The sequence below is a fragment of the Oncorhynchus nerka genome, linkage group LG17 (assembly GCF_034236695.1).
Source record: "Oncorhynchus nerka isolate Pitt River linkage group LG17, Oner_Uvic_2.0, whole genome shotgun sequence".
NCBI lineage: Eukaryota > Metazoa > Chordata > Actinopteri > Salmoniformes > Salmonidae > Oncorhynchus > Oncorhynchus nerka.
The window spans coordinates 44451693-44472374 of NC_088412.1; positions in this window are offsets into that span (position 1 = coordinate 44451693).

Sequence of the window (20682 nt, forward strand, 5' to 3'; positions counted from 1 at the left end):
CAAAGTTAGTCACCAACGCTCTGGACAACATGAAAACAGCCTAACCAGCTCTGCTAGGGTGAGTAAAATGGTCAGAGTGGGGTGTTATCTCATTATTTGCCTGGAAGTAGCTAGCCAATGTCAGCCAGTTAGCTTGGGTGCTTGACTGTTGTTGTGAGGTCAGAGCTTTCGGATCAACCCTACTTATTGGCCAGAGCATCCAGTGTGCGCTCTGAACATGAAACACTCTGAAATTACCAACAGACAATCTGACAGCACAGTTGCAGTCATCAGCGCTCTGGATAACTTAACAGCCTAACCAGCTTTGCTAGGGCAAGTAATGTTCAGTGACCTGTTCTCTCTCGATGTCTGGATGTAGCTGAAAAGTTAGTACAGAATGCTCCGATCAACCCTTAAAGATATGGGTGGGGCTAAGGCTGAATGGGTGTAGAAAATTGTAGTACCAAAACAGACGGTTTTCTGAAAGTTTATCAACTTTCAAAGCAGAATTACTTTCCCATTGTTTCCTCAAATGCAGTGTATGATATACCATTTTGTAGCTCTGAGTCTCTACTTTTATCCAATGTAAAAAAACAGAAATAAAAATGTTGCTACATAAGACCGAATCCAGGTGGTGAGTCACATACAGTTGAAGTCGGAAGTTTACATACACCTTAGCCAAACACATTTCAAATACATACCTTCCTGTGCGGTATGACAGCTGCGTAGTCTCATGGTGTTTGTACAGATGAACATGGTACCTTCAGGCGTTTGGAAATTGCTCCCTCGGGAAAACATTTGAGGTCTTGGCTGATTTCTTTGGATTTTCCCATGATGTCAAACAGAGGCACTGAGTTTGAAGGTAGGCCTTAAAATACATCCACAGGTACACTTCCAATTGACATAATTTATCAGAAGCTTCTAAAGCCAGGACATCATTTTCTAAGCGGTTTAAAGGCACAGTCAACTTAGTGTATGTAAACTTCTGACCAACTGGAATTGTGATATCAATGAAATAATCTGTCTTAACAATTGTTGGAAAAATTACTTGTGTCAGGCACAAAGTATATGTCCTAACCGACTTGCCAAAGCTATAGTTTGTTAATCTCTTAACAAACTATAGCTTTGTGCAATTTCTGCCTGAACACATACCCAAATCTAACAACCTGTAGCTCAGGCACAGAACCAAGGATATGCATATTCTTGGTACCATTTGAAAGAACACTCTGAAGTTTGTGTAAATGTGAATTGAATGTAGGAGAATATAACACAATAGATCTGGTTTAGATACAAAAATAAAATGTTTTTTTCATTGTTTTATCATCTTTAAAATGAACAAGGTAAAAACAAACATTCAGATGGGATGATGGGGACAATTTCAGTGAAAAACATAAGAGGGCAACAGTACTTGTTCAAAGTTTCAGAAAGATAACTTCCAAAATGAGTGTGCTACATGACATGTATCATGATGTCACCCAGGTGTCCCACACAAGTTGCCCAAATGTACCCAAGTGGCCAAATTGGTGAAGGTATACATTTTGAAACAAATAACTATATACAAAATACCAAAATGGTATTCTAATGGTATTCTAACACACCCCGCCCCCAGAAAAATAAATAACTTTTTTTTTTTTTTTTTTTTTTAATGGGGAAAAAAATAAACATTTATGAAAAAAAATATATATATACATTTACAAAATAACATGGGTAACTATTTACACACTTTCAATATTTGGATGACCCTCAGTCCTCTATCAAATCTATTTATATAGCCCCAGCCTAAAACCCCAAACGGCAAGCAGTGCAGGTGTAGAAGCATGGTGGCTAGGAAAAACTCCCTAGAAAGGCAAAAACCTAGGAAGAAACCTAGTCCTCTTCTGGCTGTGCCGGGTGGAGATCACAGTGGCTGTAGAGGGTGCAACAGCACAGCACCTCGAGTAAAAATGAACAGTTTAGGGTTCCATAGCCGCAGGCAGAACAGTTGAAACTGGAACAGCGGCAAGGCCATGTGGACTGGGGACAGCAAGGAGTCATCATGCCAGGTAGTCCTGATGCATGGTCCTAGGGCTCAGGTCCTCCGGGAGAGAGAATTAGAGAGAGCATACTTAAATTCACACAGGACACCGGATAAGACTCCCATTCGGAGTCAGTGTCACTGTGAAAGAAAATGTTCAGTTAGAATAGTTTCACATATGAGCCCTGTATCAACAGGTATAATAAACAGATATACATAGAGAGTACAGGGAACATAAGGTTGAATACATTATTATGACCTGCTAGATCTGTCTCTTTTATATTATGACATTTCAGCTAGATCTACTGTCTTTATTATATTACAACAGACCAGCTGTATCTACTGTCTCCATTTCACTTTGGCCATTGTTGTGGGCCTGCCCTCCCCTCAACAGCCTCAAATAGGCTATTTCATGTGGGTTGGGGTGGGGCGGCTGACACACGCATCTCACATTTCATGACATTACATGTTTATATATTGCTTATAAAAATAAAAAAAATCACAAATAATATTTTATATTATTAATTTCAAACGAGGGCATTAGCATGATAAAACTTACCAGTCCAAAATGATGTCCTCTCCTGTTCAAAAAATATTCCTCCACAATCGCTAAATGAATCGTCCTACAACAATCTGTCTCACTTTCCCAATCAATTTATTCTAAAATTGTGTGTACATCTGTACATCTAGACTTAGATTTATCTTTCCCTGACTTATTCGCCATAATGATTGATAAATAAACATCTGAATCTGCACGTTTACCAAACAATGCAGTGCGTAATATGTGTTTCTCCATCCGGTATGAATCTTCAATAGCGAATGACTCTCGAGCTTACTACATAGGTTGGTCTTGCAACACATAAACATGGCCTATTGCCATTTACCTCAGCGGCTATTTTTTTACCTTTATTTAACTAGGCAAGTCAGTTAAGAACAAATTATTATTTTCAATGACAGCCTAGGAACAGTGGGTTAACTGCCTGTTCAGGGGCAGAACAACAGATTTGTACCTTGTCAGCTCGGGGATTTGAACTTGCAACCTTCCGGTTACTAGTCCAACGCTCTAACCACTAGGCTACCCTGCCGCCTCAGATTTCAAGACGGTCATTGGGTTAAAAGACAGTCAATCAACGAAACAGCGGGCAAATCATTGGTGCATAATGATGTCATGACTTGTTGTCTTCAAATCGGTTTCTATCAGTCAATACGTCCCGCTAAATGGCCCATCACGTTTGATTGTGTTACAAACAAACCAATTGATTGCAGTGAAACCAAACATGACTGGAAAAGTCACGTTCTGTGTGGGTTATTTACCTGGAATGTGTCGTCGAAAATGGAATGTGACGGAATTCACGACCCAAGCGGTTCACAAAACGTTTTGTGTTAGGCTATAAAAACGGATTTTATCAAACAAAAGATCATTCATTGTGTAACAATGAGCATTGGAATTGCAAACAGACGAAGATCGTCAAAGGTAAACGATTTATTTTAATGCAGTTTGTGATTGTTACGCCTGTGCTGGCAAAAAAATAATAATATGGGGCTCTCTGCTCGCTCAGATAATCGTATTGTATTCTTTCGCAGTAAATCATTTTTTAAATCTGACAACGCAGTTGGATTAGCAAGATTCTAGGCTTTCGATACATGTGAGACACTTATATTGTGGAATTTCAGCCCGCTAGCGGGTTCCGTGCGCAGAGAGGGCAATGACTTTTTTCATTAAATTTGTGGAGGGGATGAAAAAATGAGTTTTAATGTCTCCAATTTAAGTGTATGTAAACTTCTGACTTCAACTGTATATTTATGTTTGTTTAACACTTTTTTGGTTACTATATGATTCTGTATGTGTTATTTCATAGTTTTATTCTACAATGTAGAAAATAGTAAAAATACAGAGAAACCCTGGAATGAGTACGTGTATACAAGATTTTGACTGGTACTTGCTTAATTAATTTGATTACATTTATGGTGTTTCTACTCCAAGTACAACGAAAAACCCTCTGGGTTTCCGTTAGGATGGAACGGAAAATATAGCACTCTACAACGTGACGGTCTTGAGTAGTCTTCAGTGCTGGGCTATTTAGCTGAAGAATCGCCGTGTCATGCACCGCACGCAGGAGACCGGGTTTCAATCCCTCAATGGAGAGGAAGAAGTAGGCTGTCCTTGTAAATATAAATGTGTTCTTAACTGATGCCATGTGTTATTTCATAGTTGTGATGTCTTCACTATCATTATACAATGTAGAAAATAGTACAAAATAAAGAAAAACCCTAGAATGAGTTGGTGTGTCCAAACTTTTGAGGCCATCAAGACGTTTTGGCTAGAGAAATTGAAAAGCTACAATGCAACAAATACATTGATCTCAGCAAGGATTTACCTGTGGTTGTGCAACTAAAATGTAGTTTAAATAACCATCTGCATTTTGAATGTCTTTTTTTCTAGTTATTTTATTAACGAAAGCATAAAGATGTTGATGAAGAAATACTGTACCGCTGTTTTGAGTTAGAAATGTAACACTTCAGAGTACTTAATACTTAAGCTTCGAATACATTGTAGGTAGGGGGATGTTCACACCTACAGTAGCCGGGCTATAAAGGGTCCATTGTCCTGCTAATCGGGCTATTACTAAAAGTGTCCTGCTAAAAGTGTCTGAAAACCTGTTTTCAAAATGCCACCAGCTGTCCATCACTACTGTAAATAAAAACACAGCATCTTGTTTACATCTTGTTTACATTCTATATTGTAACCACATCACAAATAATTTGTATCTACAAATTATTTTTAGAGTTTGGGATTCATTTGATTAATATTATGGTGTTTATATTCCAAGAAAAACAAAAAAACTGTTTCCATTAGGATGGAATGGAAAATATGGTGCTGTACAAAGTTACGGTTGGGTGTAGGTTATACAGTACTGGGCTATTTAGCTAAAGCATCCCCGTGTTGTGCAGGCACACGGGAGACTGGGGTTCAATTCCCCAACGGGGAGGAAGGAGTAGGCTGTCCTTGTAAATAAGAATGTGTTCTTAACTGACTTGCCTAGTTAAATTAAGGTTACACTAAGAGCATAACATTTGTGCACCATAATTCTAGTCTAACCAATACCAAAACGGAGATTCGGTGAAAATACAAATCTCATTGATTTCTAAAGACCAGTCCCCAAGCTTGTCTCAGAGCAGCGCAAAACGGTGCTAAAATAGTTGTAGGCTATCAAATCCTATTGCTTCTAAATTCAATATGCTCTTTAAATAAATAAGACCTACAAGTCTTGTAACAGCACATTACTCAACACTAGTGAGACTCAGGTCACCTACAGTATATCGAAAAATATGTGACTCTCCACCAGTAATTACATATAGAAGATTGGAGGATTCTAAATTAAAACCAAAAGCTGCCTCATGGGTCTCCCCGTGGCGGCCAGGACAGGTATCTGTAGCAACGCATTGTGATGTGGTGACTTAGACAGCTGCGCCACTGGGGAGGCCCCATCCACAAAGTGTCAAACTACAGAGCGGTGTTGGTAAAGGTAAATTGTTCTGCTAATAGCCCATAATGGGTTATTATAATAATGTACACTGTGTCCAGGTCAGGATAACCAAAACATTTATTTATTAAAGACTATCAGAAAGAATGTTGGTACAAAGCCATGAATGAGTGAGTCACTCAGCTTTATGTAGGTGCTGGCTATGTGACTGTGCCATCAACTTGATAATATATAATGATTTTTTGGAGGTTATTTTGTTTTCAAATAAACGAAAGTGGGCGATTGTAAACTGAATAAAGGCCAAAATAATATTTGTGAAGGCCAAAACATTTATTTCTATTTTTCTTGTTAGGGCCGTGGTCCCGTGGTAGGAACATCAATCAGCGGAAATGTTCAAGAGCGCCACCTATAGTGGTTGATAAAACTCAAACTTTCATTAAAATGGACATACAATGTACTGAATTAAAGCTACACTCGTTGTGAATCTATCCACCAAGTCAGATTTGTAAAATGCTTTTCGGCAAAAGCATGAGAAGCTATTATCTGATAGCATGTATCCCCCAGAATACAGCAACGTCACCTAACGACAGATTTTGCGATAGCCGGGGGCTACTCAAAACGCAGAAATAAAATATAAAACATTCATTACCTTTGACGAGCTTCTTTCTTGGCACTCCTAGATGTCCCATAAACATAATTTTGGGTCTTTTTTCGATTAAATCGGTCCATATATAGCCTAGATATCGATCTATGAATACTGTGTGAACAACAGAAAAAAATAGCGTTTTAGAACGTAACGTCATTTTTTTAAATTAAAAAAGTTGACGATAAACTTTCACAAAACACTTCGAAATACTTTTGTAATGCAACTTTAGGTATTAGTACACGTTAATAAGCAATAAAATTCATCAGGAGGCGATGTAAATTCTATAGGTGTCCGTCTAGAAAAAATGTCCGTAGAAATCTCAACCAAAACATCCGGTCGGAGACCGGAGGGAATCGGTTCCCTTGTGTCGGTTTGACCAAGAATCAAAGCCGAATCAAATGACAAGACTCTAGACATCGTGTGGAAGCTGTAGGTACTGCAACCTCGGCCTCATTTAATCCGGTTCACCTTTAACAATTCCTGGAAGTCGCGCATGGATATTTTTTTCCATTTTCAGTGATCAGATTTTCCTGCACTTTTCGATGAAACGCACGTTCTGTTATAGTCACAGCCGTGATTGAACCAGTTTTAGAAACGTCTGAGTGTTTTCTATCCACACATACTAATCATATGCATATACTATATTCCTGGCATGAATAGCAGGGCGCTGAAATGTTGCGCGATTTTTAACAAAAAGCTGCGAAAATTCGCAACTTAAGACTATCAGAAAGAATGTTGGTACAAAGCCATGAATGAGTGAGTCACTCAGCTTTATGTAGGTGCTGGCTATGTGACTGTGCCATCAACTTGATAATATATAACGATTTTTTGGAGGTTATTTCGTTTTCAAATAAACGAAAGTGAGCGATTGTAATCTGAATAAAGGCAAAAATAATATTTGTGAAGGCCAAAACATTTATTTCTATTTTTAGAGGAAGAAAAACGCTGGGCCAATTTTTCACCGCCCTATGGGTGTTCGTTGATGGAATGATCGGACCAAGGTGCAGCATGGTCGGCGTACATCATAAATTTATTAAATGAACACCAAAAAACAAGATAAACGACATGTAAAGTTTTGTAGCGCTAACACAGCAACTATACAAAAACAAGATCCCACAATCTAAGGTGGGAAAAAAGGCTGCCTAAGTATGATCCCCAATCAGAGACAACGATAAACAGCTGCCTCTGATTGGGAACCATACTAGGCCAACAAAGTAATAGAAACATAGATTTTCCCACCCAAGTCACACCCTGACCTAAACAAATAGAGAATAAACAAGGCTCTCTAAGGTCAGGGCGTGACAATGGGACTCCCAATCACGGTCAGATGTGATACATAAGTATTATTAACTTAGAACCTAACTTAGAAATACATTTGACGATGGAATTCTCCCCCTACCGTCCATCATTGTCCAGTTACCTGCTAGAACAGCGGGAACGTTTCACTCGTCAGCGCCATTATTAGTGCAATGCCCATTAAAGTGTCCCTCTGTGTTACCCAGTGTGGCAGGGTGGGGGTCCACCCTCCCTCCCTCCCTCCTCCTCTTCCTCTCTTCCCCATGGGCTAGGTCTGTCTTCTGTGTGTGGCTCTGCGGCCAATCCCGTGCCCCCTACCCTCGTGCCTTGAACCTCGCGCACTTTCAGTGGATACAGCTGGAGAACAGCAAGGCAATACCATTGTGCGCCGCTCGGGAGACATGAGCAATATGGCCAAAATATATTGTCCTGCTAATAACAGGGTTAATATAATATATCTGTGAAAATATACAAGGGGCTTTTATATAATTTTAAATTAATAATAATACTAATAATAATCACTTTGTTTAAAAAATGATTTCATTTTCAAATAATGTAAAATTAGCAAGGAAAAAAGCCATTCTTGAACATGGGGTGAGACATTGTAACTAATTTGTAAATAAAGCCAGTTTGTTATTTAGAAGTAGAGAGAAACCAAAAACCTACAGTCAACTCCTGGGACTCCCAGTCAAGGCCAGCACAGGTATAGAACCAGCATCTGTAGCAATACAGCTTGCACTGCTATGCAGCGTCTTAGACCGTTGCGCCACTTAGGCGCTGTACAACGTGACCGTTTAGGAGTGGCATACAGAGCAAAATAATTTTAAAAACAACAAACAAAAAAACATTAGTGTAACAACAGTTTTAAGAAGTAATACTGAAGTCGTCCACAGTTATCAGTTTATATTTAGTTTTATGTCGCCCATTCATTGTCAGTTAGAGACACAGTAGGACCCAAAAGCATAATCCGTGCTCTAACTCCCCCTTGCACTGGTCTGGAGCAATAAAGTGGTGACGCAGGGTACCGTACTAAACTACACATGACCTCTAAGTACTGTGCTTCCGATGATACATTTTCCGCTTTGTGGGGGACTGAAACTCCTTAGAATGATACTCACGGCATCAGTTCCGCTACTGACCCGATGACTCTTACTGTTGAAACACTGTGCGATATCACAGACAGGATATCCTTGTCTCAGTTCGCAGGTACTGAAACGGTTGCCACACGCAGACGCTGTGGTGACTGACAGACCTCGACAACCTCTGAGCGTTTTGAAGCACTCGTGTACCAAAACCAACCGCTGGTGGGGGGGGTCCTGAGATATAAAGGGGGGGAATTCTAGCCCAGCCATGATGTGTCTCGTCGAGGCCTGTGTGGGGGTTGAGACTATGTGCAAAACAGTACGAGGCCGCCAGAGCAGGATATAAATCTATTTGTAAACTCCCCATGAGGAGTGGACAGGCCCCTCGACGGGTCTAACCTTAGAATATATCTGAGATACCAACAATAATAATTTCTTGCCATGTGTAGTTTCAACTACAATGCAACTAGTAAAATGCTCTAATCATGTGTTCTGGTAGGATAACTGGTCCCCTTGAATACCAGTACCAATGCCAGCACTGTCAGTCCAGCAACAATCAGTAAGGAGGTTAGAGACCTCACAGTTCAAATTGATATTGACAAAGGAGTTAGTAGTCACTTAGATTGCAACACGTGGAAGGGAATCTCCAAAACACTTTCCTGATGGTTAACACACATGCCACTAATAAATACAACACTCCATTCAGGAGGAACATTATCACACCGCGAACGACTGGTTCAGTGCTTATAGAGTACTTCCATTGTGATGTTAGATCCTCTGTGGATAACATAGCTATGAAATAGACTCCTTCATACCTACCACCACTGCAATGGTGTAAGACAGTTACTTGTATTAAAACTACTACAGGTCCCCTTAGCATATGTCTTGAGGTCGGCATCACTTCTTACTGACCTCCAGCCATTGACATGGAAATATCTGATGACGTCAGACTCATTCTGAACAGGTTGCAGCTACCAAGATACTTGTTTTTTTTCCCTTGGCATGTGCGCTTGTGTAAGCATAAACGCACACGTACAACAGAACATTTAATGAGCAAAATACCAGCCTTAGTAAAGTTGAAAATGTACCCTGAGGCCTTTGACGCTACAGCTACAGTACTCACCAGTTTCTACCCAGAGGTCCATAGGTCATCCCTTTAGACTGTCCGAAGCTAGTGCCATACAGCTGTAGACTTATCATGTAGTTATCAATTTAGGAAAGTGTCATAGAACAGCACACCGCTAAGTTGGAACGCCCTAGATATGACATTAGACACAATGCCACGTTAGAATCATTTAGCCAAGACCTTGGACATATATGAATACAGTCCAATTAGATTATTAAGTTGTGGTAACTATATTTTGTTAACTTCTTGCGTCGAGCCATCCCGGATCCGGGATCGTGACTACAGCCTCAAGCTCATTACCATAACGCAATGTTAACTATTCATGAAAATCGCAAATGAAATGAAATCAATATGCTAGCTCTCAAGCTTAGCCTTTTGTTAACAACACTGTCATCTCAGATTTTCAAAATATGCTTCTCAACCATAGCAAAACAAGCATTTGTGTAACAGTATTGATAGCTAGCGTAGCATTTAGTGTAGCATTTAGCGTTAGCATTCAGCAGGCAATATTTTCACAAAAACCAGAAAAGCATTCAAATAAAATAATTTACCTTTGAAGAACTTCAGATGTTTTCAATGACGAGACTCTCAGTTAGATAGCAAATGTTCAGTTTTTACAAAAATATTATTTGTGTTGACAAATCGCTCCGTTTTCTTCATCACGTTTGGGTAAGAAAAAAAACGAAAATTAAGTCTTTAAAACTTTTTTCCAAATTAACTCCATAATATCGACAGAAACATGGAAAACCGATATTTAGAATCAATCCTCAAGGTGTTTTTCACATATCTATCGACGATAAATCCATCGTGGCAGTTGACTTTCTCTTCTGAAGAAATGGAACGGCGCATGGACCTAAAGATTACGCAATAATTTCGACACAGGACACCGGGCGGACACCTGGTAAATGTAGTCTCTTATGGTCAATCTTCCAATGATATGCCTACAAATACGTCACAATGCTGCAGACACCTTGGAGAAACGACACAAAGGGCAGGCTCATTCCTGGCGCATTCACAGCCATATAAGGAGACATTGGAACACAGCGCCTTCAGAATCTGGGGCATTTCCTGTATGAAACTTAATCTTGGTTTCGCCTGTAGCATTAGTTCTGGGGCACTCACAGATAATATCTTTGCAGTTTTGAAAACGTCAGAGTTTTTTCTTTCCAAAGCTGTCAATTACATGCATAGTCGAGCATCTTTTCGTGACAAAATATCTTGTTTAAAACGGGAACATTTTTTATCCAAAAATTAAAAGAGCTATCTCGAAGAAGTTAATGTTTTTATTCATTTTTGTTTCATTTTCTTTGACACTTGGAAAGTGATAGATCCATAAACAAGTTTCCCATACGACCATCAGTTTGTGCCACAACGCTGCTCATTTGGAAAATAAACGGAATGATGTATTTCGTGAGTGTTAACATCTACCTTAGTTACTGCCTAGATCTACCAGCCTGGACAACCGGATGACTGGTCCGGAGCGGCAATTCCCAACCAGAATATCCCCTGGCCATTCTTGTGGTGGTCGGCAGCTTTCAGAAAGCCTACCAGGGTAAACCACCAGAGGGGGACTGCAACGATGATCCACAACCAGAACATAACATGGTCATTTTTATGGTGGGTTTGAATCTTGCAGAATCATTCCAAGGTTGAACCCACCAGAGGGGGACTGTCATGACTCTCTCACCTTGGTGTGGATCAAAAGAACCCATCAGCTAGGCAAATGTTTGAGGATTGGCCTGTTTTATGACTTAAATACCTTGCAGAAACTCTTCCTTTGGCTCGGCAGGATTGGAAGGCTGAAAATCCTTTGTTACACAGAGAGACCTTGCCACCAAAAAACTGGGAAAGACGACCAAAGGGAAGGTCAGATCCCTCTGAACACTGTGTGGTACATCTGAAGCACCTATCGAACGAACACTCCAGAACAAAAGAAGCCTACAACTAAGAAGGACATTGTGACCTCTGGTGGACAACCAGAGACTTACATTGAACCACTTCCCATAGAACCATCGAGTTCAACAGAGAGATGACAAAGACATCTCTGCATAAATGTACAGTGGGGCAAAAAAGTATTTAGTCAGCCACCAATTGTGCAAGTTCTCACACTTAAAAAGATGAGAGAGGCCGGTCATTTTCATCATAGGTACACTTCAACTATGACAGACAAAATGAGAAGAAAAAAATTCCAGAAAATCACATGGTAGGATTTTTTATGAATTTATTTGCCAATTATGGTGGAAAATGAGTATTTTGTCAATAACAAAAGTTTCTCAATACTTTGTTATATACCCTTTGTTGGCAATGACAGAGGTCAAACGTTTTCTGTAAGTCTTCACAAGGTTTTCACACACTGTTGCTGGTATTTTGGCCCATTCCTCCATGCAGATCTCCTCTAGAGCAGTGATGTTTTGGGGCTGTTGCTGGGCAACACGGACTTTCAACTCCCTCCAAAGATTTTCTATGGGGTTGAGATCTGGAGACTGGCTAGGCCACTCCAGGACCTTGAAATGCTTCTTACGAACCCACTCCTTCGTTGCCCGGGCGGTGTGTTTGGGATCATTGTCATGCTGAAAGACCCAGCCATGTTTCATCTTCAATGCCCTTGCTGATGGTAGGCTTTGTTACTTTGGTCCCAGCTCTCTGCAGGTCATTCACTAGGTCCCCCCTTGTGGTTCTGGGACATTTGCTCACCGTTCTTGTGGTCATTTTGACTCCACGGGGTGAGATCTTGCGTGGAGCCCCAGATCGAGGGAGATTATCAGTGGTCTTGTATGTCTTCCATTTCCTAATAATTTCTTCAAACCAAGCTGCTTACCTATTGCAGATTCAGTCTTCCCAGTCTGGTGCAGGTCTACAATTTTGTTTCTGGTGTCCTTTGACAGCTCTTTGGTCTTGGCCATAGTGGAGTTTGGAGTGTGACTGTTTGAGGTATTGGACAGGTGTCTTTTATACTGATAACAAGTTCAAACAGGTGCCATTAATACAGGTAACGAGTGGAGGACAGCGGAGCCTCTTAAAGAAGAAGTTACAGGTCTGTGAGAGCCAGAAATCTTGCTTGTTTGTAGGTGACCAAATACTTACTTTCCACCATAATTTGCAAATAAATACATAAAAAATCCTATAATGTGATTTTCTGGATTTTTTTCTCATTTTGTCTGTCATAGTTGAAGTGTACCTATGATGAAAATTACAGGCCTCTCTCATCTTAAGTGGGAGAACTTGCACAATTGGTGGCTGACTAAATACTTTTTTGCCCCACTGTATACATTTCATTTCTGTTCCGGATGAGTGGTCATTCATGTGCAAAGTATTCATTTTCCCATGAGCGTAGCTTCCAAATGTATGTACGATAAGTTGACTCTCTTTTTCTCTCCCTCTCCTTACATACCTCTCCCCCTTCCATTGCGTAACCAAACGGTCATGCTTTTGTTATTCCACTGTTTTCATTGTATTATGTATGTAATCAATAACATATGCTGTGTGTTTACGTATTTTGTGTGATGATTTAGTTAGTTAGTGAATAAATAATTAAGCCAATTTGTGTATCGCTGATTCATCTCTTAGGTTCGAGTTCGTGGAGATATTCAAGAATTGTGCAACGTTCAGAATGAAACCGATGAGGTAATAATTCATGATTGACTTATTGATGTAAGAGATACATTTAGAGTTTAAGTCGGGAGACAGTAACTCGTTAGAGCTTTTCCCGTGGTGCCCCAAATTCCTAATGAGTTAATTGTATATGATTAATTTAATTGAGTGTCTATTAAATGTAGTAGGTAATTACTCAATAAATAGCAATAATCCCATTAATGATAGTCGCATCATGACAAAGAGGAAGGAAAGGAGCACGCCAAGCTCGGCTGAAAAGGCTACATGGCCTCCTCTTCGTAGTATCCAATCACTGGAAAATAAACTTTGTATACTCAGAGCAAGGCTTCAATCGCAGAGAGACATCAGGGAATTCTGTGTCTTTATTTTTACTGAGACATGGCTTACGGACAATACACTCGACTCTGCTATTCAACCAAACGGCTTCTCCATATTCCGAATGGCTCGAACGTCCACTTCTGGTAAGAGTCGGGGAAGGGGTATGTTTCCTCATAAATAATTCCTGATACCAAAGTTGAAACCATTGCGAGCTCCTGTTTAACTGACCTGGAGTTTCTGATGCTAAAATGCCAACCCCACTATATGCCTATGGAATTCACAGCTGTGTACATACCACCACAAGCAAACACAAAAACGGCACTTAAGATCATTAGCCAGCAAGAATCCTCTCACTCAGAAGCAGTCTTTATTGTGGTGGGTGACTTTAATTTAGACTGTCTAAAAATGTTAAATAAATATCACCAACATGTATCATACACCACAAGAGGATCCAGCGTGCTTGACTATGTATACACAAACATTCATGATGCATACAATGCCAGCCCCTGCCCCTATTTTGGCCAATCAGATCACGTCCCTTTGTTCCTACTCCCCACCTACATGCAAGAGGGAGCCACCAACACAGAGAATAGTGCAGTGCTGGACAGAGGAGGCAGACAATGCTGCGGGATGGTTTTGAGAATACTGATTGGAATATCTTCAAAGATCCACCCACCCAGTATTCATCCAGCAACATTTAGGAATATACATTGTCAGTCACACACTTCATTAGGAAATGTGTTTATGATGTTGTACCCACAATAACAATCTGGACATACCCCAACCAAAAACTCTGGATGAATGGAGATGTCTGTACAATGCTGAGAGCCCGTACTACAGCGTTCAATGTCAGCAGAACGAACCCTGATGGCTCGGTGGCGCGCAACACGTACAAGTCAAGCAGGTACGAGCTCCGCAAATCCATTAGGGATGCAAAAGACAATACAGACTCAAACTTGAAGTGTTGTTCGACAACTCAGACTCGCATCGCATGTGGCAGTGAATACAGACTATCACAGACTACAAAGGCAAATCCAGCTATGCGGTGCCCACCGAAGCCTCCCTCCCACAGGAGCTTAATACATTCTATGCTCGCTTCAAGGCAGACAATACCGAGCCATCAAGGAAGACTCCCGCTGCTCCGATGCTGACGTGAAAATTTGCCTACCAATCCAACAGATCCATGGAAGTTGCCATGTCCATCGCTATTCACACAGCTGTAACAAAAATAATACCTGCTGTTCTTTGACTACAATTTAGCATTCAACACTATTGTTCCCTCCAAACTCGACACCCAGCTCAGAGCCCTACGTCTGGATTACCACCCTCTGCAACTGGATCCTGGACTTGTTTGAAGGGCAGACAACAGGCACCAACACCTCCACCACACTGACTCTTAACACAGGGTCCCTCCAGGGGGTGTCCTCAGTCCCCTGCTGTGCTCCCTGTTCACCCACGACTGCGTGGCTTAGCACGACACCAACTCCATCACCAAGTTTGCTGACAACACCACAGTTGTAGGTCTGATAACCAACAGTCAGCCTATAGGGAGGAGGTACTGTAAGGGAACTTGCATTGTGGTGTCACGACAATAACTTCTCCCTCAACGTCAGCAAAACAAAGGAGTTGATTGTTGACTTCGGGAAGCAAAGGATGCTCAGATACACATCAACGGGACTGCAGTAAAGAGAGTCACCGAGCACTTATCATGGACCAACAACACCATCACTCTTGTCAAGAGGGCGCAACAGTGTCCCTACTTTCTAAGCCGGCTGAAGAAATTCAGCATCTCACGCCGGGTCCTTTCCAAATACTATGGCTGCACCATTCAGTGTCCTCACCAGTTGTATCATGGCCTGCTACGGGAATTTCTCCATCCATGACCGCAAATCCCCCCAGCGGGTGGTGAAGACAGCCCAGTACATCACTGGGACCGTGCTCCCACCCATCCAGGACATCTACTCGAAAAGGTGCCTGAGAAAGGTGCGCAGCATCATCAAAGACCTCACATACTCCAGCCATGAGCTGTTCTCTCCCTTACCGTCGGGCAGACGGTATCGGAGCATGAGGTCTGATATAAACTACATCTATAATCCATCAGACTTTCTGAACAAATGAACTGGACTGACGACCTGCTCTGATTCTCGGCACCTTCGCACACATGCACTCCAGTGGCGGTCGGGGACGTTTAAGATGAGGTAGGACGATTAGATTTTTTATGAGCATGGCCTTATTTCTATTACACTACATTTGATAGTCATTCATATTCCATTCATCCAGCTCAATGTAACATCGATAGGTTTACGTTTCTACATGATACTCATAATTTTCCTGTAGCTTATGCTTTCTGTACTACATTCATTCTCTGATCCTTTGATTGGGTGGACAACGAGTCCGTTCATGTTGCAAGAACTCTGATAGGTTGGAGGATGTCCTCCAGAAGTTGGTATAATTCATGTGTGCATCTATGGAAGGGGATGAGAACCATGAGCCTCCTAGGTTTTGGTTGGAGGATATCCTCCAGAAGTTGGTATAATTCATGTGTGCATCTATGGAAGGGGATGAGAACCATGAGCCTCCTAGGTTTTGTTTTGAAGTCAATGTATACAGAGGAGGATGGAAACTGTCTCTCCTCCAGCTACACCATGGTGCTACTCCAGAGAGTTCTGTTGAGGCTACTACTCATTGCAAAACAGTGTGTTTTAATTATTTGGTGACATGAATATAGTTAGTAATGTTAGACTATTTTTATGAAATTCACAGAGGATGGTCTTCCCCTTCCTCATCAGGAGCCTCCACTGATGCACTCACTCATGCAAACACCCACACATCACAACTTCTGTACTCCCTTGGGAGTGCTTAGGCAATAGGCCTGCGGGAATAGATATACCGGTAGTACATACTCTGTCTATGCACACTAGGTAAGACCTGGGTGGACGATCCCCTGCATTTTGGTTAGTGCACCAGGTGGTGACTTCCCCTTACCCCCTGGGAACAAAAACAGAATACAAACATTCAATAATCAAAACAATCCTTTGGACATAAACATACCTCCTCAGGACATAAACATACCTCCTCAGGACATAAACATACCTCCTCAGGACATAAACATACCTCCTCAGGACATAAACATACCTCCTCAGGACATAAACATACCTCCTCAGGACATAAACATACCTCCTCAGGACATAAACATACCTCCTCAGGACATAAACATACCTCCTCAGGACATAAACATACCTCCTCAGGACATAAACATACCTCCTCAGGACATAAACATACCTCCTCAGGACATAAACATACCTCCTCAGGACCGCTACAAAATACTTCACAACTACCAACAACTACCAACAACTGGTTATCACCATCATCTCTCTTCTCTCAGCAATCATCTCCCTTTCTGAGAAACAGAACACTGGTTTATATTGCTTCAGAAGGAGTCTGTAATTGAAGACAGCTGTTTCTGACGAGAGGGTGGGGTCAGCTCCAATTTGCCATCGAGTCGACCAATCAGCTGATTGGGGGATTCCAGGAAGCCATTTTCCTGAAACACACATGGAACTGGGGAACGTAACACCAAATACAATTATATTTCTCTGTAAACAAATGAACAGATTTTCAGTATGCTTATAGAGAAGGCCACTCAACATGTACTGCACTGACACAAATGACTGATGATTGGTTGAAAGACATTGATAATTAGAAGAATGTGGGAGCTGTACTGTTAGATTTCAGTGCTGCATTTGAAATTATTGCATTGTATTTTGCTCAAATCATTCCCTAAGTTCTAGACCTCAGCTGAATCTGGCAATGAATGGTGTAGGTGTTGAGCAAGTTAAGGAGACTAAGTTACTTGGTGTTACCTTAGATTGTAAACTGTCATGATTGAAAAAATATTGATTCAGTGTTTGTAAAGATGGGTAGAGGTCTGTCTGTGATAAAGAGATGGTCTGCTTTTTGACAACACACTCCACAAAGCAAATCCTGCAGGCTCTAGTTTTATCTTATCTTAATTATTGTCCATTCTTATGGTCAAGTGCTGCAAAGAAGGGCCTAGTTTAGCTGCAGCTGGCCCAGAACAGAGTGGCATGTTTTGCTCTTCATTGTAATCAGAGGGCTAAAAGTTTCCCTTGGCTAAGAGTTGTCTTTATAAAAAACAATGTGTTAGAAATTCCAAATTGTTTGCATAGTCAACTTACACACAGCACTGACACACACACACACACACACACACACACACTTACCTCACCAGACATGCCACCAGGGGTCTTTTCAAAGGTCCAGAACAAATTCAAGAAAACATACAGTATTATATGGGGCGGCAGAGTAGCCTAGTGGTTAGAGCATTGGACTAGTAACCGAAAGTTCAAATCCCCGAGCTGACAAAGTAAAAAATCTGTCGTTCTGCCCCTGAACAAGGCAGTTAACCCACTGTTCCTAGGCCGTCACTGAAAGTAAGAATTTGTTCTTAACTGACCTGCCTAGTAAAATAAAGCCATGATTGCATGGAACTCCCTTCCATTTCATATAGTGCAAGTGAACAGCATACCTGGTTTAAAAAAAGAATAAAGCACCACCTCCACTTTGACCTTTTTGTGTGTATGTACTGACAAGTATGTGTACCTGATAGATGCAAATGCACGCACACTACATGTTAATGTTTTTAAATTGTCAAGAATTTTGTCTGTAAATGTTTTTTTCATTATATGTCAGACACCAGTAACACTATCTTTCGCCATTGCTTCAGAGGGTGTGCATGGATGTGTCTGGGTGGTACATGTAAGGTCAGCCAGGTCACACATCTGAGGACAGTAGAGTGTGCGTCACACTCTCTTCCCATTTTACTCACACTTCCGCTGACACTACACAGAGCTATTCTATTCCAGTTAGTCAGATTCCACCACACGCACTCCCGACACAGTTACACGCACTCCTAACACAGTGAGCAATCCTTTCTCACACATCTGACACAGACTGGAAACAGGCAGATACAGTGGTCAGGCCCAGTATGTCTGACCTAATGGAAGGTGGTGTGTTTATGTTATCCTTTCTCTTCAATAAGAGGCAAAAGGCCAACTGTCTAGACACGGCCCATTAGATGTTTTACAGTAAATGTTAATGCCCCACTAATGTTAGGGTGTGTCCATTCTCATAAATGATATTTAGGCCTACCAGTAAGTGTAGTTTCTTTTGAGTCTGGAATTTATTTAAAAGTGCTGTTTTTTTAAAAGGATGTGTCTTTTGTGCTTTTAACAAAGACCGTCTCTGTGGGCTTCACGATGACAAAGCTAAAAACCAGCTGGAAACTTTTCCATATTTCCTGCAAACCTAAAAAGACCACTTCAAAACAATTTGACGTAGTCGTGACATCATGGAGTGTGAGCTGCACAGGGTTTCACTTTCATCTTTCATGGGGAACCACCCCGGTCGACTGGCTGGCAGTTTCTACCCCCTGAACCAGCACAGCACGGTCGGTAAAGTACATACAGTGCCTTCGGAAAGTGTTCACACCCCTTGACTTTTTCCACATTTTGTTGTGCTACAGCCTGAATTTACAGGTCGTTTTTTTTGTCACTGGCCTACAAACAACACCCCATAATGTCAATGTGGAATTACGTTTTTCAAAATGTTTACAAATTAATACAAAATGAAAAGCTGTAATGCCTTGAGTCAATAAGTATTTAACCCCTTTGTTACAGCAAGCCTAAATAAGTTAAGGAGTAAAAAATCTTCCTAACAAGTCACATAACAAGTTGCATGGACTAATAACTCTGTGGGCAATAATAGTGATTAACATGATTTTTGAATGACTACCTTATCTCTGTGCCACAGTGGCGGATTTAGGTATAGATGACATGGGCAGCTGCCCAAGGCGGCTAGCCGGGGGCGGCACGGGGCACTCGCACAATTTTGGGGGGGAATGGTCACATTTGCGCGATCGGTTTTCTATCGCTCATTTGCAGGTCACATCAATGATATTATGTCACTGTGTGGGACTGTGGGTCAATTAACCTTGTCGGAGTGGGCTCACTGATTCTAGTTTGTGAGCTAGGCAGGCCACTGCCTGGGAAGGTCTCCCACTCAAAAATACGAGATGGGGAGGGGGGCGGAGTTCTAGGCAGAGTTCCTCTGTCCAGTGTCTGTGTTCTTTTGCCCATCTTAATCTTTTATTTTTATTGGCCAGTCTGAGACATGGCTTTTTCTTTGCAACTCTGCCTAAAAGGATCAATATGATGTTATTTTAATTGAAAACATTTTTTGCTTTTCTTTAAAAAAAAACAAGGACATTTCTAAGTGAGGTAGTGGATATAGACACACACTATCTTCATTGAGAAAGCTAAATCAAACAAATGTTTAAGCTCTATCTCTGACTCTGCTGTTGATCCTTGCACTGAAGTGTATAAATTATTCTTCAACCCTGCTTTAAGCAAGTTCTGTCGGACTCCAGCATCATAACTGAGAAGAATGGTAAAATGCTTTTAATCATCATTTTATCACAGCAGGCTTTTATTTGAGCAGGCTTTTATTTGGTTTAATTGGCCCTGTTCAGTCAAATGAGTGCTCTTCTCTCTAATAGCCTCTACCTGACTCGAAAGTTTACCCGTCAACTTCTAGTGAATCTTTGAACAATTTACTACCTGTCATGTGCTAGATGCCTTGATTGATGTAAAAACAAATCTACTGGGGCTGATATGCTCGATCCATTATGGCTGCAGCCCTTCACAAAGGTTTGTGACCTTAACCAACATGCAGTTCAAGAAATGGAGTTAAGAAAATATTTACTAAATAAACTAAAGTAAAAAATCAAATAAAGAGCACCACAATAAAATTACAATAACGAGGATTTATACAGGTGGTACCGGTACTCTGGCCACTCTTCCGTAAAGCCCAGCTCTGTGGAGTGTACGGCTTAAGTGGTCCTATGGACAGATAATCCAATCTCCTCTGTGGAGCTTTGCAGCTCCTTCAGGTTTATCTTTGGTCTCTTCGTTGCCTCTCTGATTAATACCCTCCTAGCCTTGTCCATGAGTTTTGTTGGGCGGCCCTCTCTTGGCAGTTCAGTGCTCCGTGGGATGTTCAAAGTTTCCGATATTTTTTTATAACCCAACCCTGATCGGTACTTC